At 34.5% G+C, this 26,054-nt stretch overlaps 1 protein-coding gene across 1 annotated transcript in view; it reads left to right on the top strand.

The window, feature by feature from the left end:
• The first annotated feature begins 596 nt into the window (after nucleotides 1–596).
• Nucleotides 597–26,054, top strand: part of VRK1 (VRK serine/threonine kinase 1) — a 120,206-nt gene continuing 94,748 nt past the window's right edge. The window contains exon 1 of the mRNA XM_051978417.1: nucleotides 597–691. The gene's annotated coding sequence lies outside the window, so the exon portion shown is untranslated. The remainder of the gene's footprint in view (nucleotides 692–26,054) is intronic.

The following is a 26,054-nucleotide window of genomic DNA, read 5'->3' as shown; positions in this document are numbered from 1 at the left end:
TTGAGCAAATCATTAGGACCTAGCGATGTAAGAACTAATCTAGCCCAAACTTTTCATTTTATAGAAGAGGACAGTCTAAGATCACTTAACAAGTAATAGAGCAGAGTAAGATTGAACCCAGGTCCCCAGACGTCAAGTGCTGAAATATAGAATCTCATGACTTCCTTGTCTGAACAAAAATCCCTCCTCTTTTGTGTTAAAATTTATTAATTGCTTCATGTATGTTTTTGCTTGGAGAATAGCGAAAAAAAACACGAATGAAATTTTTACATTGTGTCCTACAGATTTATATTCAATTTTTCAAGAAAACTTTTGTTGTATAAAGTGAGAGATACTCTCATACCTAAACAGTTAAGAATTAGCGGCTACAATCTAATTCAGTCACATCCAGACGAAGTTAAACTACATTTCCCAGGAGACTAAGTCCCAGCACGCAATTGATGGAGCTCAGAAAGCAAGTTATGGAAGCCCGAAGACTACAGATCCCAGAATGCCGAAAGGGGTTGGAGGTAGAGTTAGGGAGAGGGGTGGGGACAAAGGCCGATTTCGTCAAGTCCGTCCTCTCAGTAGCCAATGAAAGACGAGGATATTGCGTAGTGAGGCTGAGGCGGGAGATGCTCGGAGAATCCGGGGTAGGCGAAAGCGGCGGGAAGTTCGGTCTGCGAAGGAGTCTCCCGCGTTGCGGTTTTAGGTGCGTAAAACTGTTGGACCCTTGGGGTTGGGGGGAACCAGAACACTAGGAGCGGGGCCCCCCTCCAGAGAGCTCGGTGACCGTGGCCATGCCTAGAGGAGGACTGGGCAGAGAGTTGTCGATGCGTCCATCCTAGGCCAGCCGGAGCTTCCTGTGCCCAGTTTATTGGCGTTTTTTCCTGGTGCTGCATAAGGTCCGGACCGGACGCGAAGTCTTCTCCCCTAACTCCAAGGTGCAGCTAAAGACGCAGAGAATGGCGGATAAATCCTCCGCCTTCAGGCCTTGATTGGATTGTAGTGTCAGGGCGGATGCTAGGTTTAATGTTGGGATGTAATTATAGATTTATTTTGTACACTGTTGAGACAGAACCGAGCGTGGCTCGGGTTCCATTCCGCCTTGCGACACTAATTAGCTGCGTGTCTCTGACCCTGACACTTAACCTCTCTGAGCTTCTGGCAATTTCCTCGAATTTAGCTACTTTGTAGCTACTTTGCCAGCTTTACATTTGCATTGATGAGGGAGTTTCCCACTCCATGAATTCAGACATGGTTAACCCATTTGCACAGGGTGAGGATTTTGATATTTTCAGTACCTACTTCAGATAGGTGGCTGGGAAGAAAGCACATAGTACATTCTAGAAATGTAAATTATTATTGTTGTAAGTAGTAATTCTACTTAGTGATATCGTTTAGTAATAGTACTATTTAGGCAGCTGTGTGGTGCAATGGATAGTCTGGCAGTCTTATATTCCTGAGTTCAAATTCAGCCTCAGTCTCTAGGAGTGTGATCCTCAATAAGTCACTTATCCCTGTTTGCCTCAGTTTCTCATGTGTAAAATGAATTGGAGAAGTAAATGACAAACCTCTGTTCTTTCTGTTAAGAAAACTTTAAATGAGTTGATAAGTGACACGATTGAAAAGCAATACTATTTAGTAGTTAGTAGTTAATAGCAATACTATTTAGTAGTTAACACAAGGCAAGTGTATCTAGTGATTTTGAAAGAATGATAGAAAAATCCTGAAGAAATTGGTTATTCACTTTTAATCAAATTCAGCAAGTATTTATTAAGTACCTACTCTAAATTTGTGTTTTAGGAACTGGAAATATAAAGAAAATGAATAGTACTTCTTGTTCTCAAGAACCGAAGGTTCGAATGGGATAGATAATTATAGATAAATACATACATGATCATTTGAGGAGAAATAATAGTAATCATATTATCCTCATTTATAATATATAGTGAATAATGTTATCCTTATAGATAATAATATCCTTGTTCTGCAAAGAAGGAAATAGAGCCCAGAAACGGCAGGTGGTTGTAAGAAAAGCACTTTGTAGGCCTTGTATAAATGCAAAGTTATTATTTTTAAAGTAACTTTTAGATTTAATTAATCTAATTAATTTGATTACTCTGAATCTAGCAGGAAGATAGATACTTCCAAAATTAAATTTTTATTCCTACCTCCAGAATTGGTAGCATCCATCCACTCCTGAAGATTTTTCTTAATTTTTTTTTTTCAGTCAAACCTAATTAAATTTCATTTAATAAATATACATTTGGGTTGGGTTCAAAAACACCTGTGTAACTACAAGCTGGTTGAGACTTGGCAAGGTAACCCATTTTTTGAAAAAAAATATTTGGGGGTTTTAATATTTTACCAAATTAAAAAAAAAAACACATTACAGCCAAAAAAATAAGTGCCTTAAACAAAAAACGAAGGTGATCTTAGGTTGTCTTAAAAAGGACAATTGTAGGAATGTGTACATGATTGTCTTGTATTCTGTCCTGACTGAATTCCATTCAAAGTGATTCTTAAAAAAAAATTTCTTCCCCAGGATGCATAGTATGACTCTATTCTTATTTTCTCCACTTGTTCACGAGGCTGGTTTGGAGGGTAGTTATGAAAGAATGAATGGAAAATCTTGAAGATACTAATCATTTAAAACCAAATCCAGCAAGCCTCTTCTTCTTCTTAAGCCTCTTTTTTGTATTAAGTTTGCGAACTGCAAACTAGAGATAAAAGGAAAATAAATATTAGTTCTCATCTTCAAAAAAAAACCTTAAGATTCAAATGGGAGCATAAAACAGATCAATAGAAAAGAACATATGTGATAATTTGAGGAGAATGGAGAAACTGACCAGAAAATGAATCAACAAGTATTTATGGAGAGCCTGTTTTCTGCCTGGTATTGTATTAGGCCCTAGATATACAGATAATAATCATAAAAATATAAAATGAAAGATACTTCTCATAGGAGATGGCATATAAACTGCTTTTAAGGAAGATAATGATTCCAAATAGAGGTGCATTTTATAGGCATGGGAGAAATAGGCTATGAAAAGGCACAGAGGTGGGAGATGGAACTAAATTTTGAGAATAGCAAATAGGCCACTATGACTAGAACGCAATGTCTATAAAAGAGGAGTATATAATGCGAAATAATCTTGGAAACAGGCCAGATTGTGAAGGAATTTAAATAATAAATTTAGGATTTGGCATTTTATCTTAGAGACAATAGGTTTATAAGCAAGAACTAGTCTGGCATAGCTGCAATTGTTTCTCACAGTGGAAATATTTAGAATGACCTAGATTTTGGCATTCATTTTCAAGATATAATATATTACTTTGTATTGTATTTTAGCCTTGTTATATTTGAAGAGAATTAAAACATACAGTTTTAAAGAGGAAAATTAAGGCATTTAGCATTTTTAAAGAAAATATTTTTACTGTGATTGCTCAGTTGGGCTATATGTTGCTCATGTTAACTAAATATGGCATGTAATAAAACAGTTACTGGGTAGACAAGATAGCATCCATCTATTAGCCAAATTATTAGGTAGTATTAGTAGTTGCCAAATAACGACTTCAGTGGATAGATGCCAGATCTGGAGTCAGAAAGACTCATTTTTGTGAGTCCAAATACGGCTTTAGACACTTAGTAGCAGATGAATGACCCTAGATAAATCATTTAAAACTCTTTTTAATCTCAGTTTCTCATCTGTAAAATAAGTTGGAGAAGGAAACGGCAAATCACTCCAGTATCTTTGCCAAGAAAATCTCACATGGAGTCACAGTGAGTCACACATCACTATAATACATGGAACAACAACAAACACATTTGTAGGCAGTGTGTGGTTTATCTTTCAAAGAAATGTTTACTGGATTTGGACACAGGTTTGTACTGATAAAGGTTTGTAGAATAAGGACTTACTGTTGCTCAGTGTTGCAAAGATGCTAGATACCTTAGTCAAGTCCTTGTCCATGTTGTAGGTGGTTTATCCTTTGTTCTTGAAGAGGACCATGACACCAAACTTGTGAATTGGATTTAGGTTGGGGAGGGCTGTGCAAAATCACCAGGTTTCAATTTGACTGAGGCAATACCCATTTACTGATGAAGGCTTGGTAAGAAATGAGGAAAAGAATGGTTTCCTTTATCTCATTTAAAAAAAAAAAAATCAATCTGGGAGGAGAAGACCCTCAGGGTTTCTTTTAAAATGGAAACAATTGCTGTTTACACCTACTGTGAGCTATCTGGACCCAAACTAGGACCAAGGGAGTCTTGGATTGGGACTGATTTTTGGCCAATTCGTAAGAGTCAGAATAATTTGGGCCTAAGGCATGGTTCTTGAGAAAGAAATTAAACCCTAAAACCCAAGTTGTCTTGTGAGCCATACTATTCCTTCGGGCAGAGTCCAGCAAGTAAGGTTTCTGATTTTCTGTATGAATAGAGAGAGATTAGGAGAGAGGGTTAGAGGAAAGAAGGAAAAAGGAAGGAGAGGGATTCAGAGATAAAAAGAGAGAGAGAAAGAAAGCTACTTTGTCCAACTAGAATTGGTCCTTGGTGGGGCAGCTTATCCTGCTCACAGATTGTTGCTTATCCTTTATTCTTGAAGGGGACTGTGCCATAAGGAAGGTGATGCCATGACTATGAATTAGGAGGGCTTTGCAAAGATACAGCAGCCTTATCCTTTCCTTTGGAGCCATCTAGGTCCAAGAGCAAAATAGAGATCAGAATGCCTGGATATGACTCCATGTTGTAAAGACATGCTTTAAAAACAAAAAACTCTAGTCATACTGCATTCAAGCACTAGATGCAGTGGATAGAGTGCTGGCCTTAAATACTAGCTTTGTGACCCTGGATAAGTCACTTTGCTTCATTTTTCTCATCTGTGAAATGAGCTGGAGAAGAAAATGGCAAATCACTACAGTATCTTTGCCAAGATGAGGTCATGACATAACAGCAGTTATTACAACAACAGCATTTAGAGTGCTTAGAAAACCAAAAATTAAATTTAAGATAAATAGAAAGCTAGTAGTTTTTTCACTCAGAGAATGATTTTTCAAAAATGGATTTAAAGTTATCAAAGTGACTTAACTTTTTTATCCTATATAAAAAACAATTATTTCATTCTTGGCACAAAATTATATTTTTGTTTTAATCTTCAGTGCTAGTTTTTTCAATAGTTTTTTGGTTTCCATCTTATCTCTTTCTCCTCCAGTTTTTGAATGTTCCCTCTTTAATGCTCTTTTTAGGTTTGTTGGTTTTTGAATTTTTAAATTCATGTTCAATTCATCAGTTTTCTTTTTTATGTTTTATTGATGATTTTTTTTCAAGAAGGCTTTACAACCAAGAAATTTTGATATGTTCTGTTTTTTACATTATCATAATTATCTCTCCCTTATAAATATCTCAATTTTCCTCAGTCATCCCATATGACATATACTGTATTTTTTTAGAGAGGAAAAAAATTAGCACAGTTGATATTGAAAAAAATCTGAAAGCACATGGAATGTATTTTACATTTTTTAAATAATAGCATTTTATTTTCAAAATGTATGAAAAGTTTTCAAAGTGAATACCTTTGCAAAATTTTGTATTTCAATTTTTTTCTCCCTCCCTTCCCCTAGACAGCGAGTAATTCAATATATATTAAATAAGCACATGCAAGTTTTTTTTAAAGTAATTGAGCTGTTATTTTATTTATTTATATATTTTAAAGCTTTTTATTTTCAAAACATTTGCACAGATAATTTTTCAACACTGACTCTTGCATAGCCTTAGATTTCAGATTTTCCCCTTTCCCCCCACCCCCTCACCTACATGGCAAGCAATATATGTTATACATGTTAAATATATGTTAAATCCAATATGTGTAAATATATTTATGTAATTCTCTTGTTACACAAGAAAAATCAGATTAAAAAAGAAAGAAAATGAGTAAGAAAACAAAATGCAAGTGAATAACAACAAAATGAGTGAGAATGCTATATTGTGATCCACCCTCAGTTCCCACAATCCTCTCTTTGGCTGTAGATGGCTCTCTTCATCACAAGTTCATTGGAACTGGCATCAATCATCTCATTGTTGGAAAGAGTCATGTTCATCAGAATTGATCATCATATAATATTGATGTTGCCTTGTACAATGATCTCTTTGTCTGCTCATTTAGCATCAATTCATGTAAGTCTCTCCAGATCTTTCTAAAATCATCCTCTTGATTGTTTCTTACAGAACAATAATATTCCATAACATTCATATACCATAACTTGATTTAGCCATTCTCCAACTGATGGGCATCCAGTTTTTTGTCATTATGAAAGGGTTGCCACAAACGGTTTTCCACATGAAGCACGTGCAATTTAAAACACCAATGGATTTCCCCCTTCTGTGAAGGGATGGGTTGGGAAATTCTTGTAGCTTTTTATTTGAGGCCTGCCTCTTCATTATAATTTTGCTGTTTACTTTTGATTTTTTGGTTTGTAGTTATTTCTATTTACATTGTAGTTATTGGGTATGCTCTATTTAATATACTCCATCAATATATACAGATATTATTCATGCTTCTCTTTATTTATCACATACATCATTTCATTATAGCACAGTAATATTCCATTACATTCACATATCACATTTTCCAATTGATGGACATCAAACTAGTTTCCCATTCTTAGCTATCATAAAAAAATTCTATTATAAATGTTTTGCACTATATAGAGGTTTTCTTGGGTTAAACACTGTAAGAGTCTTTGATTTCAAAAAGTATGGACATTTTAGTGACTTATTTGCATGATTCCAAACTGTTTTCCAAAATAGTTGTAACCATTTCTCCAGTTAATCATGTGCTAGTATATCTATCCTTTGACAATTCCTTCAAAACTAGCTTTTTTGTGTGTATGCCAGTTTTCAGAGTGAGGTAAAATCTCAGCATTGTTTTGATATTTATTTCTCTTATTAGTGATTTGGAACATTCTTTCATGGAGTTGTAATATTTTACAATTGGTTTGAAAGCTATTCACAACCTTTAATCATTTATCTTTTGGGGAATGGCTATTATTTTTGTTTAATATATCTGCATACCAAACATTTTTTAGAGAACTCTGATACAAAGGTTTTTTTCTCACCATTTCTTTTCTTACCCTAGATAAATTAGTTTTGTCTGTGCAAAAATTTTTTCTCTTTTATAGTTATTTTCTTTTATAGTTGCTACTCTCTTATTAATACATCTCCCACCCATAACTGTGAAGGTATATAATGTTTCTCTTCTAATTTAAAAAATACTATGATCTTCAACTGTAATAGATTTGGCTCTTTTCAAAAATGAGGTGTTTCAGGACAGTTCCACTAGATTGTGATGGAGGGAGAAATCTGCAGCCAGAAAGAGTACTATGGGGACTCAAGTGTAGTTCATAATAAAGCGTTTTCACTTTTGTTATATGCTTGTTTTTTTCTTTCTCATTTTTCCCCTTTTGATCTGATTTTTCTTGTGCAGGATGACAAATAATGGAAATATGTTTAGAAGAACTGTACATATTTATCTTGGATCAGTTACTGTCTAGGAAAGGGGGGAGATGGGAAAAGAAGGAGAAAAATTTGGAACGTAAGGTTTTGCAAGGGTGAAAATTGAAAACTTTTTTTGCATGTACTTTGAAAAATAAAAAGCTATCATTATAAAAATAGACCCCCCAAAACATAGGATATTTAATATTAAGGTCACATCCCTTTAGATTGAATGATGGAATATGGTACAAGGCTTTATTCTAAACCTATTTTCTGCCATACTGCTTTCCAGTTCTCCCAATAGTTTTTGTCATATAGAAAACTTTTTCCTAAGTAATTTATATTTTCCACTTTATCAAAGACCTGGTTATTGAGTTCTTTGTTTCAGAATCTCCCTTATGTGGTCTGTGATCTTTCTATTCTTTAACAAGTAGCAAGTGGTTTTGATACCTGCTGCTTTATAATATAGTTTGAGATTTGGAAGTTTCTACCTTTATCCATACTTCTTTTCATCATTTCCTTTGATGTTCTAGATATTTTGTTTTGCCAAGAGAATTCTGTTATTTTATCAAGTTCTATAAAGTATCCCCTTGGCAATTTCATTGGTGTAGCATGAAAAGTATAAATTAAAATTTTTTTTTTTAGTACTATAATTTTTATTGCATTGGCATGGTTTAAACAAGAGCACAAACATTCTTTCAGTTTTTTTATGTTCTTTAAGGAGCAATTTCTAGTATTGCTTTTTGTGTTTCATTATTGTTTAATAGAAAAACTGTTGATTTTGAGGATGAATCTGTTGTTTTAATTAATCTTTGTTGATTCCCTAAGATTTTCCAAGTAAATCATCATATTGTTAGCAAATTGCCTTTATTCCTCTAATTTCTCTCTTATCTAGTTGCTGATGCTAGCGTTTTCAGGACACTATGAAATAATATTGGGTAAATTGAGCATCCCTGCTTCATTCCTGCGTTTCATGGAAAAGGTTCTAGTGTATTCCCATTACATATGGTACTTTTGGTTTTAGATAGATACTTTAATGGTATTTAATATATACTGTTATGTCTATACTTCGTAGGATTTTTAGCTAAAAAGAGTGTTTTATATTGTCAAAGGTTTTTTCTGCATAATATTATTGATCATATTATTTGATTATATTTGATTTCCTAATGTGTCCTTGGTATAAATTCACTTAATCACAATGAATGATTTCTTGAAGTATGTTTGATAGAATTTTCTTAAAATTTTTTGAATCATTATCATTAATGATATTGAGCAGTAATTTTCTGTTTTTTTTTCTTTCCCTAGTTCAGGTACTATATTTTTCTCATAAAAGAAATCTGGAAGAATGATTTTATTTCTCAGTTTTTGAGAATATTTTGTGTAGTGCTAATAGTAATTCCTTAAAAATTTGACAGAATTTTCCTACGAGTCTATTAGCAGTAATTATTTATTTTTTCTGAGGCAATTGGGGTTTTGCCCAGGGTCACACAGTTAAGAAATGTTAAGTGTCTGAGGTCAAATTTGAACTTCGGGCTGGTGTTCTATCCACTGTGCCATCTAGCTGCCCCTGAAGTTCTTATATTTAATTTAGGCTAGTTCTGTTTTCTTTTTGAGATTGACTTATTAAAGATCTCTTAATTCTGCTCAATTCCTTCTTACCCACTCTCTCATAGGCTCACCTTATTGCTCACCCTTCATTTGACTATGGCATATCATAGACTCCTCTCTGATATAGACTCCTTTTTCTTCCTCTTTAATTTATCCTTCTATATTCTAAGGTAGTCCCACCTTACAAAAAAAATCTCTTGGCAAAGGGTCTTTTAGTCTGATCCTTCATTGATACTGCTGTCAGATTTCTACTTTTATTCCTTTTTGCTTATGTACAATTAGAAAGACATCTTTTACAGGTTTCTTTGCTGTCACTATATTATGATGACTGACCTTTCTTATACATTTATTTATTCACTCCTATAATTTTGTTAATTGGGATGTTTGAGGAGCAAATACTTTCCTCAGGTACAGTTTTCTTTTTAAAAATGTTTCAAATATCTCTTTATTTAACACTTTTTTTTTTTTCATGTAAAGTTAAAGTTTATATTTTCAAGGTACATCACCCTGAGCTGTATTCTGAGCTTCATTGCTTTTTGGAACATACTATTCTATTTCTTCCTACATTTTCTAGTGGATGCAGAATTATCTTTTATTACTTAAATTTCCTTTCCTTTGAATTTGAAGATCTTTCTCCTGATGACTTACAGAGCTTGTTTCTGAATTGAATAGTTAAATTTAAGCACTGTATGTCTGAGAGCTTGCAGTCTTGTTTTATCCCTGCCCTGGAAGTGAATGGTTGAATTCTTTGAATTCATATTTCATTTTCTATGGTCACAAGTTCTGGACAATTATGCTATTTCCTTCATAATGGTGTTAAAGATGTGATTACCTTTTTTTTTTCCTTTTCTTCTAGATTGTCCTTTACTTTTTTCCATTCTTAATCATCTTTTGTTCTTTGACAAGATTTGCCTGAGCAGATTCTTGCTTTTCATTTTGGTCATTGTTTTTGCTAAGCAGACCATAAATTATTCTCTCATAATTCTCATTTCCTCTTTTAAACCACTCAAGAACAGTATGTTGGGGTTTCATGTTCTCATATTCCACAAGATTCTGTTTCATCAATCTGTTTTTTGATATTTATTCTTATATGCATGTACTTATTTACCACATTTGGATGCCATATTTTCTTCTGTTATTACAGTTTTTCCTCTTGATTTATCAGCTTATATTCCAAGCCATGAATTTTCTTTTTCCTTAGATCTTTGGTAATTTTGTTTTTTTCCTTGCCTTATTTTTTTCTTATCACTCACTTTCTAACTCCCTCTCCTCTGATTGTGGTTTCCTTGGGGAATGGATCTCTGAACATCTTCGCTTTCTTCCAAGCTGGGCAATTTGCCATTCACCAACCTATGTTTTTGCTCCAAGTGATTTTTGGGTAGTCAGAAATTAGTCCCAACTAGATGCTGTGTTCTTTTCCTCAGGCTTAGTGTAGTGTTGTATGTCCCCTTATTCCTCCCTCCCTCTCAATCCCATATACAGTGTCTTATCTTGAGGTTGTCTTTTGCTCCTTAGTTCTTTGAATTCATAATTCTGAAGTTTTGCAGTGCTGATGTTACAGTGTTATTCAGTCTGGCATACAAGAGCCAGATCCAAGGCTGCTGGTCCTACAAGGTTGTCTACTTTGGCACTGGAGCTTTGTAGTGTTAATGTTATGGGGTTATGGCTCTGGCAGGCTTTTGCTCTTGAAGGGTTGTAGCCATTAGCTTGTCTGTTGTGGCCAGGACAAATTTTCACCGACTGTAGCTTGGGTCTCCACAATACTGGAAAGAGGATCAAAGTTGAAAGTGGATATTATTGTTAACTTATGTCATGTTCTTGTATCTGCTATTGCAGTCTTGTTATGCTGGTGGGAATTGGGAGAGGGATTCTGAGTGAACTCAGTAACATTTAGTTTAGGTTTTTTAACTTTTTGAGGGGAGGGATTCTGATTATCCTAGCTCATGGAGACAGCTGCCATTGCTTTACCTTTGATGCATAGTTTTTATTTTTTTGAGAGATCATGAGAATCGAATAAAATGTTCATTTCTCCATCTTATAGTTTATGTGCCCTAGAATTCTTTTTTCACCTATTTTAAAAATATTTCATTCAGTGGGGGTGGGAGTTGTTATTACTGTAACTACATTTCTTCTTCCCCCTTCATCTACTTTCTTCCACCACCATCCTTATCAGAAAAAATAAAAACCATCTCTCTCCTGTAAGAAATGTGTCAAGCAAAGCAAATGTGTACCTTGCAATATTTTATTTTATATCTCTAGTCTATCATTTCTTTGTCATGATATGGGGAGCATACGTTTCATTGTTGATCTAGATAACTTGATCAGTTGAGTTTTTAAATCTTTTGTTCCCCTCCCATAATGTAATATATCAATGTATAAATTGTGTCCTTAATTGTGCTGTATAATTTCATATTAGGTCTTTCTAGGTTTCTTTGAAATTGTTCTGTTGTTAATTTCTTATAGCTCATCAATCTATTGTAAATGAATCATAATTTGTTATATTCCCCAATTGCTGGTCTACATCTTGGTTTTTTGTTTTTATTACATCAATAGGTATTGTTAGAAATATTTTTGTTTATTTTTACATGTCCTTTCCCACTTTCTTTATCCTTTTTAGGATATATGTCTGGTATCACTTAGTCATAAGGTCTGCACAATTATTGACTTTCCGTATTTTTCTAAATTGATTTCTAAAATGGTGGAACCAGCAAGAATGCATTAATGTGTCAATCTTCCTCATCCCTTCCAACAATTGTAATTTTTTTTTTTTGGGTGGGGGGGCTTTTTTACTAACCTGATGGACGTGAAATAGAGCCTCAGAAGCTCTTGTGTTTTTGAAAAAATATATTATCTATAAAACTTTAGGGCAATGAATAGAAACTTTTTTAAAATAAGAGGTTTAAAAAGCTTAGTGGAAGTGCACTAAATTTAGAAGCATGTTTTTAAAAAATGACCTTGATATGTATAAGGAAAAATAACTTGAATTCATGTAAATCAGTACATGTTTATGTCTATACTATTAATAAAAAAAATAATAGTTGGCAACTATATTGTGCTTTTAATTTTTTTCATGTTATGTCATTAAATCTTGACAGTATTATGTGTTAAGTACTGTAGATACTTTTCCCCCCTTTATACAGATATGTAGGCTGAGGCTCGGTAAAGTTCAGTGATTAGCTCTTTGTTGCACATATTAACAAAAATCAGAGGCAACAGTTGAACTCATATTCCTTCTAACTTGTTTTTCTACTTTACAGGTACATTTCCAAGTACAGTATCTAATTAGAGTAAAAAATGTGTTTGAGCAGATTTTTGAAAATGCATTGGGGTACACCTCTTGCATTCTAAAACAAATCTAACAAAAATATGAATGACAGGAATTAATTAAGGAAACAGGAATTTTATAAAAGTTAATATGATTTATCTTTGGATATTGCTTAATAGGAACACAAGAATAAACATTTCTTAGTTTTACATGTCTTATTTACAGAAATTGACCATAAAAAAAACTAAATAATTTTATTTCAGAAACTTTTGGGATGTCACCAAAATGGTCTTTATGGGAAAATTTATATTTGAACATTTTCATCCAAAAAAAAAAAAAAAGACATATCAAAAAATTGGCCATACAACTAAAAAAACTAGAAAAGCAACAATAAATAATAATAAAGGCAAAAACCAAATAGAAATGCTAAAAATCAGACAAGAAAAGCAAGATTGAAGACAAAAACATCCCCTATGACTTGATAAATGTCTGATGACTGCTTCTCTACTATAAGTTATATTAGTTCCTGACCTGAGCAATGGCAGACTGCTGCTAAACTCAGCCACTATTATCCAGTTTGAAACTCATAGACTTACAGACTTCCCTTTGGTCTGGGATCTATTCCTTGTTTATTCCTTTGTAGGCATTGGATTGGCCTAAAGGAGGAGATTCTGCTTCTGGAGCAAGAAACACTGTTCTTGCTTTTGTTTCTAAACTTGCTCCTTACTCTATACAATTTAGGGCTTGCAACAACTCCTTATCCCGTAATGCTAACCCTGGAATAAGTGCCTTTCTTTTTCTACTCTAGATCTATAATCTGTCTTTGAGTAGTATGTAACAAAGCTGTCACTTGACATCTGTCCCCACTGCCTGCATGAGGTAGGGTATGGTCTCACTCAAACTCCATCTGCCCCAATGCATATCCTTCCTCTTCACTGAAGTGCTCTGCCCAAGTCTTGGCTTGATTTTGTTCTAGGTGTCCATAGACCTCTCTTTTTCCTTCTGCTGACCTTGGCTAGAAAAATGTTTATGACTTTTTCCTGGATTTCTTGATAACTGTTTAGTCTAATGTGTCTTCTAGATCTGTTTGGAGAGGTTTTATTGTCGTTGAATTTACTTTACTTCTTTCTGCTACTATTCTATCTTGACTTGACTTCCTATTTAAATTTAATCTTTATTTCTGTGGAGGCAGTGTAGCATATTTGATAGAAAGTTGATCCCCAAATCAGGAAGACTTGAATTTTAAGTTCCACCTCTGGCACATATAGGCTGTATAGTATAACCCTGGATAAGTCACATAACCTCTTGGTGCCCTAGTCAACTGTAATAATTTACATGGAAAATGCTAATCTGCATTGGTAGCAGAAGTTCTTTTTATTGAGTATTTTCTAATTCAATAAGATCAAGATATAATCCATATCCATTTTTTTTTGGTAAAACAAGGATTCTGAACCTGTGGTCTATGAACTTAAGGAAAACTTTCTTATTTGTACATCTATCTGTTGTGATTTTATTTTATGTATTTAAAAACATTATTCTGAGAAGGAGGAGTCACCAGGTAACCAAGGGGTTCATGGTACAGAACCCTTGCCATAAAAAGTATTTTGTAGTTGTAATCATATAATTCTTTTGTGTTTTGATAGGTGGATTTTCAAGTATTTCATACAGGATAAGTTAATATTGGTTATAAGTCCAACTTTTGGTTTTTAGAATACTGTATTCTAAGATCTCCTTTTGTTCAAAATGGAAACTGACAGTCTGGTGTGTTCTTGACCATATGTGGTACTTCAGTTATTTATTTCTGGATTCTTGCAGTATTTATTTTTTGAAGGAAGAACACTAAATTTGTAGTTATGTTATTCTTTACCCACTGATTCTAATATATATGGACAGTTTTCATTCATAATTACTTATAATAATGTAACGGCCAGGCTTAACATTTAAAAATAAATCATTTTCAGAAATTTAATCTTATGGTTGATCTGTTTTTCACATTGGTCTCCTCATATATCCATTTTTTTCCCCCCTCAAATATTTCTTGTTTTCTCATGGACTCATTTATTTATTTATTTTTTTTAATTTTTAGAAAGTATGTTTCTTGGATGAAGTTTATAATTTTCTTTTCTAAATTGCTTATTCTTCCAATTATTTCCTCCAGAACTTTAATTTTATTATTTTTTAATATCTTGCCTTATTTCTTCTAAGTATTCATGTAATCTTTGTTAAAAATCCATTTTTTTCTTTTCTATTGAATCTCTCCTTGTACTTGTTTCAAGTTATTTATTCCTTTTTGGAGATCTTTGCTTTACAGTAGTTTTTGATAATGGATGGTACTTTATTTATTCCTCAAACTGAGGCTTTGTGCCAGCATCATGCTTTTCCCCTTATGTGGTTTTAGATATAGTGGCCATTCTTGATCTCACCTTTGGTTATTTGGGTTACTGAACTGTTCTCTTTCTCTTGGAATTGTTACTCTCTGGATCATTGAGGTTCAGAATGCTGAATCTTCAAGATCCATTTTGGCAACTCAGGACAGTGTTAAGTTTCTCTGAATCCTTGGTTTCAGATAGTCCATTCTGAGAGCTGCAGCCCTGGGTAGTTGTTGGGTTGCTTTCAAGGTCCCTAACTTGAGACTTTCTTATTACTCTTGAACTTCTGAGTATCTGCTCTTCCATCAGCATCAGGTAGACATAGAACTGTGAAGGCTTTATTCACTATTTAATATTATTAGCCTTTTCATTTTAGTCTAGTTGTCCTTTTCTTCTCCCTCGCCCCATCTTTATGACTGTAGTATTTTATAGCAAAGCCCATTCAAATACTTAAGATTAATTTTCTTTTATTATGGAACAGGGAAATAAGAGTTGAAAGGGTGGATCAGATACCTTATCCACATTGGTGAGCTAGAAAAAATCATTGCATTTTGAAACTTGAAGAAAAAAAAATCAGATAGTAGTTAGGTTCAATGTAACTTTCTAGAAAAAGGGAGCAGCATAGTTTTTAAGTTAACATTTATATAAAGCAACATACATCTTTTCAAAAAACACTATATTTTGAAAAATTATACAGTAGTACTCACAGATTATAAGGACAGTTGGGTTAGGGACACAACACTCAAATTTTATCAATGACATCTTAAAAAAAAAAGGTAGGAACTTGATAAAATGGAAACATAATTTCGTATATGTTAAATGATTAAGAAATATATCAATAATACAATAAATAGTAGCAGCCTGGGCTTCATGAACAAGTTGGGCAGGTGACAGTTTGGGACCTTGGCGTGAAGGCCATGGGGGAAGGTGGTTGGGAGGATGGAGCCTTCTCTGCTCATAGGTCCAACTTAACCAGAAGATATACAACAAATATGGCACTTTACCTTGACAAAGATCTGAAGTTTGTTTGTGAAAGTGGGAATTTGAAAAGTATTAGCTTGTGTTATTGGTGACATTTTTTGCCTTTTCAGTTTTCCTCAAGAAAAAAATCTTATGTATGCAAACATTAAAGTATTTTCTAATATATTAATTGTATTGAAACAGATTTGTACTTTGACTCTTGAAACAGATTTATATTTTCAAAATCGTTATAGTACAATCCACTGTTTTAATGTGCTAAATCCTCTCTTAGGCACTGAGGGAGATAAAAAAAAATAATTAAGAAATGGACTCTGCACTAGAGCTTTATAATCCAGTGTCATAGATTTAGGAATGAGTAATATAATTATAGCTGATATTTATGTAACTCTAAGGCTTACAAGGTGCTTTACATAAATATAATTTGAACTTCAGAATAGCAAAATGAAGCAGGTACTATAGGTATTATCCCTGTTTTATAGATGAAGAAATTGAGGCTTTGAGAAATATTTCTTAATCAAGGGCCCTACTGGTAGTTATGTCAGAGTCATAATTTGAATCAGGGTCCTCTTGACTTCAAGTTCAATACTCTATACCCTTTGTAGCACTGTGTCTAAATTAGGAGACCATCCTGCCTTGTGATGCTTTGTGAGAATTTACGAGTTTTGAAAATAGGACTTTAAAGACAAGTGTCACAGACACGTTAGTAGAGGGTATTCATTGGGAACTGGAGTTAAATTCATATATGAATAGGAAAAGTGTTTTGGTTTGATATATGATAGACTATTATCTTGATACTTTAGATCTATGTGGTTTTATATATATGGATCCCTTGCCCACTGATGCAAATCACAACCTTCTTTTGGCCTTTTCATCTTGTGAAATTTTTATCTTTTTTTTCTATGAATTTTATAGAAGATTTATCCAATGTGCCAGATGCTTTCTTGTTATTGTTTCTCAGTAACTACCAGTGTACTACTTAAGATACACAAAAGGAATACGTGCATGTGTAACATGTATATATGTATGTCATTTATGTGATGTAATATGATGTAACACTATATACATAGTGTTTCTATATAATGTGTATATGTCTATGTATGTATGTATGTTATCTCTTCTTGAGGCATGACTGATTTAACAGTCTGGATCCTCTGTAGGGACTAATTAATTGGTAGAAATTATCCTACACAAAAATGTTTAACCACTTTATTTGTAGAGGGTGGGAACTCTGAAGAGGTATATTTGCATCAAAGACAGCATGGTGCTTATGGTTGAGTACCTACTCAGTGTGAGATAATGGTTCTCTATGGTGATGTAATAGTTTCACATGCTCAGTGTGCTGCAGTGATGTAATTGTACTAAGGTATTTAAGGGAGTCTCAGACTCAGAAGATTCTCTCAGCCATAGACACAAAAGACTTCAGGCTCCAGACTCCAGATTCCAGAGTCTATCTTTGACCAGTCATGTGGTAGCTGTCCTGCCTCTTTCACTTCTCCACCTAAAGACCAAGAACTTGGGTTGATCCCGCGATCCTCCAGAGAACTAGCCTGGACATTACATTTATTGAAGCTTATGATTTTGTGTTAGATTATGTAACCATTGACAAGCTCCATTTTGATTGCATGTCATATCCTTAGCAGTTTCTGGAAAAATGTATGGTATGTATCCAACATATATTGAATATGCCAGTGATAGGAAGGTTATTGTCATAGTAGATACTATTGGTTCTCTGTTGATACAGATGGCATTTTGATTAGTGTATTTTAGAGATTGGAGAAATGGTTCAGAAGTTGAGTAACTATAATGGTGAGAATGTTGACAAGTTTCTAGAGAAAAATAATGAAATTAACATTTGTTTATCATGGAGAAGAGATTGGAGAGTGTTAAATAAGGATATCTAATGTATATGAAGAATTAGAAAATGATTGCTAGTTTTTTTCCATCTCCCCTCGAGATTGAATAGGAACAAAAGACTCAAATTTAAGAAAGAGGAATTTTGTCTTAGTGCAAAATTTCCATTGTATTAGGAAGTATAATTTAGTTGTCGAAAAGGTTTTTTCTTTTTTCTTTCTTTCTTTCTTTTTTTTTTAAAGGAAAATGCCAATGTTCAGATGTAGTTTAAATATAACTATAAGAGGATGGTGTGGTAGTGTTTGACCTTCATTTTTGAAGGCATCAGAAAGGTGACTTGTAAGTAATTTGGATTTAAGTAAGGGATGGCTGTGCAAAGTCACTAGCCTCATTTTCTTCTCTGAAGCCATCAGGGCACAGTAGCAAGATATAGATCAGCATGACTGGAGATGGACCCGATTGTGTAATGGTGAAAAGTTGATCCTTGAGTTAGGAAAACTTTGTTTTAAGTTTTGCAACTGCTGTGTACAAATTTTGGTTCTCAGTGCTGTTGGCTACTCTGTAAAACTTTCAAATTGCAGAGACTTTCCTGAGCTGGGAAACCACAAGTCCAGTTCCTACCTTTATCTCATTAGAGGGAGGGACATAGGATAGAAACTATCTTGCCCTGTGATTACTTCAAAATTAATGTTTTTCTCAGAATCTTAGGAGTAGCCTCACTAGTACCAGGCTTGTAATCCCCTACATTATTCCAAATTTTGATTGGCAGTACCTTAAATACTATTTTGTTTTCCCCAAATCCCTTCTGTTTTTTTAAATTTCTCCATTAAGCAAGTTGTAACTAATCTTTTTTTACCTGAAAAAGTCTTAATTTGGTTTTCATTTTCTTTTGCACATTTCAAACAAACCTTATTAGTCATGTAAAATTAGAATTTTAATTTCAAAATACCTCTCTAGCATCAAGTAAAATGGAATTTATTCTCTTTGTAAAGAGGATTATTCCCTTTGACATTTTCTTCTAATAGGGAAGAATATATTGCAGTTTAAAAAAAAATATATCAAATATGACTTAAGCAAAGGATTATCTTGTATAAGATGTTTGCTTTGATTTACCTAAATTAATGATATATGATAATGTGACAGGCATTAATCAGAAAACTGACGCCAATATTATTGTTATTAAATTGTCTTTTGTATTTGAGTCAACTATCTCTACTGTGAATATCTTCTCTTATCAACTTTGTTATTACAGACATTTTTACAGGTTTATCAATAATAGTCTATGATTGTAGCCCTTCCATATCCCCGAGAGAAATTTTTCTGTAGAAGAGCAAGTCTTTACAGTATTAGCAAGCTGCCCATTCAAAACTTATCATTGCTTGGCACCTATGCCCTAGTGACAGTTTGACCAACATGTGAACAGGCACAATGCCATCCTGACAGATGGGCACGAAAGCAGGAAGCCAAGAAATCATGTATCTGCATCTAGTGTATTTGTTGAGGGCAGGATTCCCAGTCGTGTATGTTCAAACGTCTGTCCATTCTGAGCTTTCACGCCTATGGATAAAGGGATGTCATCATTAATCCAGCTTCTGACTGTGATTCCATTGGGTATATAAGAGTTTCTTGGCTCTTATGAAATGAACAATTGGGGACAATCAGGATAATTGTTCTATTGTATATCATGGGAATACTTCAAATGAGACTTTCTTTCCTTTGCCAGCTTGGTTTGCAGGGGACATAAACCTGTTGAGGCACAGACCTTTTACCTTTTGAATATGTGCTTCTTTATATGTCCTCTAGAGAGCACAAAAGATTTGTAGATAATGTGATTGATACTTTTTTTCTCTTGGACTACAGTTATCTTAATTATTTAAAGGTATTTTTAGTGAAGTTCCCGAGTTATAAAAATACAGATACTTGTAAAAAAATACTTGTCAGGAGGAACCAGTTTATTTTATCCTTTATTTTATTTAAAAAGTTTTATTTAATACCTTTTTAAAAGCTGCACTTTAAGTAATCATTTTCAGATTTATTCCTTTTTCATAGAAAATTTCCTTGTAATAAATAATTAAACAAAATTGAACATCCCATCAGCTACATCTGACAGCATATTCAAAATTTTATATCTGTAGACCTCCACTTTTCCTGAGGAGGGAAATTTCTTCTGCTCACTCCAGTCCCACTAGTAGTAATGTTTAATCTGGGGCTTTGGAGAAGACAGGGATGGCATTGAATTGTTGATGAAGCTGTGATAATAACCATTTTTGGAAAGCAATTTGGAGCTTTATAAGCTAACCTAAAAAAGTTACTAAGCCATATAAACCCTTTTACTCAGTGATGTCACTATCAGTTCTCATCTCAAAAAGATAAAGGAGAAAAAAAAAAAAGACCAAATACTAAAATATTTATAGAAGTTCTTTTTGTTATGGCAAAAAGTGGACATGAAGGGGCTGTCCATAATTTGGGGAATGGCTAAAGAAAATATAGCATATGAAATGTGAAAGAATGTTTCATAAAATACAACAAAAGGGACATTTTCTGAGAAACCTGAGATAACTTGTTTGAACTTATGCAAATGAAAATGAATGCCAGGACCAGGAAAATAATTAATATAATAACATTTTAAAAAGTAATAACTTCAAAAATCTTTATGTAATGACCAATCATGATTCCAAAGGATTGATGATAGAGAATGCTATTCACCTCCTGACAAGGATTGGAGTAAATATGTACAATGAGACACATTTTTGGATATGACTGATGAGAGAATTAATTTTCGTTGGCCATGCTTATTTCTTACAAGGGTTTTGTTTTTCTTTTTAATTTGGAGAATGGAAAGATTATACATGCATATTAATTAAAAATAATTAAAATAAATGAAAGAATCTACAATCACCTAACTTTTAATGTGATTCTTATTTACATTAACTGTAATCATTCTGTATATAATGGTCCTAGTTCTTCTTTATATGGACATAGGCACTGGATCTATACATTTATTATTTTAGAGTATTCTTGGGTGAGGAAGCTCCTTATAGCAATGTAGGTTGTCATTTTCTCTGTATATTATAATCTTAGTTGCCTAGAACACTGAGAGGTTAAGTGACTTTTACCGGGCCACTTACCCAGTATGTGCCAAAGCAGGACTTGAAATCAGATTTTCCTGACTTTGAGGTTGACTGTTTATCCAGCATGCTACATTGCCTCATTTCTCTCTTAACTATATCAATTGAAACAAGTATGTTCTGAATTTTTCATATGCGTTATTTTGTATGGCACCATCATAATAGTCTATTAGATTGATTTTTTTCAGAGTTTATTCATTCTCCCATGATGAACAATAAGTTTGTATACTGCTTAATTTTTTTTTTTTCAAATACTATTACTATTTGAGTAGATACTAGATAGGTAAAGTGGTGCTGTAGATAGAGTATTACCCTTGGGAGTTTGGAGAACTTGGGTTTAAATTCTTCCCCTGGCACTTAATGTGAATATGAGCAAATCACTTCTTTGAGTCTCAGTTTCTTTATTTGTGAAATACATATAATAATATTATGAGTATTTACCTCCCAGGATTTCCTTCAGGCTCAAATTTGTTTGTTCACACCTATGAAATAATCCTAAAATAAATTGTTATTCTATTCTTGTTAAGTTTTGTGGGCCTTTAAACAAGTGTATGAAATAAGTTCTTTTTACAATTGAATAAAAGTTTTATGATGTAAGACCATTCTCTATACCACTGTAAGCTTAGGCAGGATCATGTAAACATCATTTTGTTTCCATCTGATATTGCTCTCTGCTAGGTCTCTTTGGGTTGAAAACTTTTTGCTTCATTTAGTTTGGAGATTATGATTATTTGTTTTGGAAGCTGCTTAGAAGCAGGAAATGAACACATTGTTCTTAAGAAGTTTTTGTGGATCATTTTTATGTCTGGAAGATTGAGGACAACTGTTAATTTTTGTGATAATCTGATTTTAGTATAGTATGTAGATTGAGGAATTTTGTAGTATGGGGATTTGTCTATTGTTAGTTGAAAAATAACAATTTTTTTTATAATTAAAGCTTTTTATTTTCAAAATATACACATGGATAATTTTCAGCATTCACCCTTATAAAACCTTATGTCCTAATTTTTCCCTTCCTTACTCTCTCCCCTTGATGGCAAGTGATCCAATGTATGTTAAACACGTGTAATTCTTCTGTACATATTTCCAGAAATATGCTGCACAGGAAAAATGAAATCAAAAAGGAAAAAAAAAATTAGAAAGAAAACAAAATGCAAGCAAACAACAAAAAGGGTGAGAATGTTATGTTATAATATACATTCAGTTCCCACTGATCTCTCTCTGGGTGCTGATGGCTTTTTTATCACAAGGCCATTGGAATTGGCCTGAATCATCTTATTGAATAACAAGCTCCTGATAAGTAATTTTAACCACAAGATCAGTTCTTGCTAGATATTTAGTTGGTATTGAGTGGGATGGAGGAGATGTGAGGTCTTCTCAGAAAGCTGACCCCTTGAAGAGTGCCATAATTTAGGGCTACAGTTCCAGGAAAACTTTCATCTTGTGCCCTTACTTAAATCTTGCACAAGCAGCTTTGCCACATCAGCAGACTTTGTAATATATAGTTAGTTCTCTGTTCTTGTATCCTGAGCATAGACAGATTATGAACCTTGATACTAAGTCAGGGATAGCTGGAGTACGGGATGTGGTAAAATTGTTTACTTCAGAATATAAGAATCTTAGCTCTTATCACCTGTCACATGACGCCCTATTCCTGCAGGAATTGAATAAACTGCTTTCTGCTCTGACTGAGAAATGTCTACTTGAATTATTTTTATTTGGTGGTCATTGTCCCTCACAATTTTCTGGGGGCTTGTCCGGGATTTGTGCTTTCTCACTGGCTACTCTTGTCACCCCAAAGGCAGGCGTCTGTTGGGGGAGCAGCCCCTATAATCTTTGAATTTGATGAGATCCCCCTATGAGGAAGTAGGATCCATAAGAAATAGACTTGTCAGAGAAGAAACCAAAAGATACTTCGATGGACTTGAGAGGAAAAGTGGCTGACTGGTGAGAAGATTAGTCATTAAATTATATATGTATAATCTGCAGGTAAATTGAATGGAGGCCCTGAAATTGCAGTTGTGAAGTCATTGACCTGAGGAGACTGGTGATGACTCTTGGCCAGGTAGTAATCCTGTAAAAGGGCAGTTCCTAGTAAGTTCCTCTGGGACCTGTTGGAAGGAGGTGATCCCTCTGTGACTGGCAAATTAGGGAGACAGTTCCCTACCAAATTCCAAAGTGGACAAGTGTTATGGGCCAGAACTTGAAACAAGATGCTAACTCACTGGAATAGATAGAAACAATGCTTATGTACTTAAGTTCACACCTTTAAGAGTTCACACATTAGCATTAGAGATTCACAAGTTAGGATTCAGTTGGGAGATTCACAAGTCAGGAACTCACAATCCCACTCTCTCGGAGGAGGAGTCAACCTTTGAGTTCATACCTTTAAGAGATCATATATAAGAAGCTCTTGGAGCCTCAGCCAGGAGTCAGTGGAGGAGATTGAGAAGCCAGAGACTGCAGTCGGGCAGAACTAGAGATTTGGAAGAAGAATGGCTGAAGCTGGACAAGCTCTTGGAACCAGTGAGAGAGATAGGCCTCTAAGAAAGCTAACCAGGCTATTTTGGAAGAGACAATAAAGGACTGGACTTTAACTCCTGGTTGCATTTGAGGTGATTATTACTTTGAATTGAAACTAAGGCTGCCTCCAAAAGCCCCACAAGAAATCTGCTCCCAGAGAACGATTATATTATTAGAGAAGAGAACATTACAGACAAGGAATTAGACAGACTAAGCCCGACAAATCAGAGTGTGAACCCCAGGTACTGGTAAATAGAACCCATATGCAGAACTTAAGAGAATTAATAATTGCGGGGATCAAAAGAGCAGCCCCAAGATCTCAGAACTTTAAAAAGGACTTCTAAAAAGATTAAAAGAAAACATGGGAAAATATTCAGGTCTGGATTATGTCTGATCCTGTAACATAAGATATACTACAAAATTGAATTTTGTTACCAATGTTTGGCCAAATATAAGTAAAAAGATAAAGAAGACAGAAAAATGGAACCATAGGACCTTAGGAAGTTTGTTAGAGAAAGCTATGAAAGTAGCTCTGAAAAGCAGAGACAAAAAGCAAAAATCATGGTTTAGACTGTGCAGAGTAGTCTGTGGACCAGAACAGACAAAGGAACATGGAAGGGCCCCTCCTAGGAAAAAGAAGAAAAGATGGAGGACCCCTGACTTCCTGAAATTGCAAGAATGAGGGACACATTATGAGAGATTGTCCCTGACAATAGGCAGGACAGAAAATTCTCTCCCTGGTGGTATTGAAGGATTAGAGGTGTCAGGGGCTTATAGAAGTGTCCTACCCAGAACCCTTGATAAATTTGAGGGTGGGACCATACGGGGAAGAGATAATATTTTTAGTGGACACTGGGGCAGCTTGCTTATCTGTAACTCTGCTTACTGACATTTCTTTTCTTTCTTTTCTTTTCTTTTCTTTTCTTTTCTTTTCTTTTCTTTTCTTTTCTTTTCTTTTCTTTTCTTTTCTTTTCTTTTCTTTTCTTTTTTTCTTTTCTTTTCTTTTCTTTTCTTTTCTTTTCTTTTCTTTTCTTTTCTTTTCTTTCTTTTCTTTCTTTTCTTTCTTTTGTTGAGGTAACTGGGATTGTGACTTGCCCAGGGTCACAGCTAGGAAGTATATGAGATCAGATTTGAACTCGAGTCCTCTTGACTTCAGGGCTGGTGCTCTATCCACTGCAGCATGTAGCTGCTGCAGAGAATTGAACTCTCCAAATGGTCTTTTAATCTCTGGAGTTAAGGAGTTAAATACTAGAATTTAAATATGAAGGTAGAATTACCTCAAACAGATGAATTCAGATTCCCCAGGCTGGGACAAATTTACTCAGAAGGGATTTGATTACTAAGTTAACCGTACAATTGACTACAAAAGGAACCCAAATTATCTCTGCTTAGAAGCTGATTTTGAAGGAAGAGGAACAGGACCAAATTTGGCCTGATGTACGGGCAGGCCTAACCAACTAGGGTAGAGTCAGAATGACCCTAATTAGAATCAAATTCACTGAGGGTAAAACAATACTCTATTTCTCTAGAAGGAAGAACAGGACTTCAGCTTGTGATTCAGGGACTATTGAAAGGAGGACTCATTGAACCCTGTATTCCTCTTTATAACACTCCTATTCTGCTGGTCTGAAAGGGAGAGTGGATGAGACTTGAGAGAGATTAATAAGATTGTTCTACCATCACATCTTGTTAGTCCCCTGATCCTTATACCATTTAAGGAAAGTTAACGGAGGAAAACAAATGGTTTAGTGTAGTAGACCTCAAAGATTTAGTCTGATCTTTGGAACAGGGAGAAAGCAGCAGTGTTGCTGGTGCATTCTTACCCAGGGATACACCCAAGTTCCCAAACCTATTTGGTGAAGTCCTTGAAAGGATACTGGAAGGAGTCCAGAGTCAAGGGAACTGAAGTACTTCAATTTGTAGATGATTTACTAGTTACTGGGAGGAAAAGAAGCTTTAATGAAACATAAATCAAGCTGTTGAACTACCTAGGTAAGGAGGACTTGAGGGTCTCGAAAAACAAATTGCAGTTTTTGGAGAGAGAAGTTGGAGAGGGAAGACACCTCATTAGTGAAGGGCAGAAGAAATCAGACCCTGAACAGTAGCAGGGATCTTGCAAACACCCTTGCCCCCCCAAACTGAAGCTTAGGAAATTCTTAAGATTAGTGAGGTATTGTAGAAATTTGATTGATTGATATGCTGTTCTCATAAAACCATTTGTTAGAGGAACCAGAGGGGGAGTCTGAAGTCAGAGAATGGTTAAGATTCTTCTTTGAGAAACCCATTTCATTTCTTTGTTAATGTGGATAAGAGAGTAGCATTAGGGATTCTGGCACAAATAAGAAAAGAGTAAGAGAGACCTATTGCCTTCCTATCCAAAATATTGGATCTTATAATGTTCTTGGTTTGGTTTTCTGGGGATCTCGGGAGCAGCCTTCCTTTCAAGTAGAGTAATCACCACAAGAGTAGCTAGGGGTTAAAATCCAAATCCTTTATTATCTCTTTTAAAGTCTTGTCTCCTTTCCTAGGGCCTGCTTAGCTTTCTTAAAGGCTTTCTGGAGTTTTAGTTTCAGTGGAGAAAATGCGGAGGACAGGCCTGCCACCATAGGGTGTGAGATGAGATGAATGAATCTGAGTCCAAGGGCTTGTGCTTCAGCTTCCAGTCTTCCCTAGCGCTCAATGAATCTGGCTGAGGCTCCTAGCTTATATGCTGTACACTGAGTATAAACCAATCATTATAACACTAGGAAACCATTATTTGTTGTAAGATTAAATCAACCATACTGAACTTAGAGAACTATTAAGCACCATGCTAAACTAGATAACTATTGTCTCATCAATTCCACTGAATTAGCTCC

Source organism: Antechinus flavipes, chromosome 2 (assembly GCF_016432865.1).
Source record: "Antechinus flavipes isolate AdamAnt ecotype Samford, QLD, Australia chromosome 2, AdamAnt_v2, whole genome shotgun sequence".
NCBI classification, from domain to species: domain Eukaryota; kingdom Metazoa; phylum Chordata; class Mammalia; order Dasyuromorphia; family Dasyuridae; genus Antechinus; species Antechinus flavipes.
Note: the sequence above shows the minus strand (reverse complement) of the source record. Positions and strands in the feature narration are given on the sequence as shown.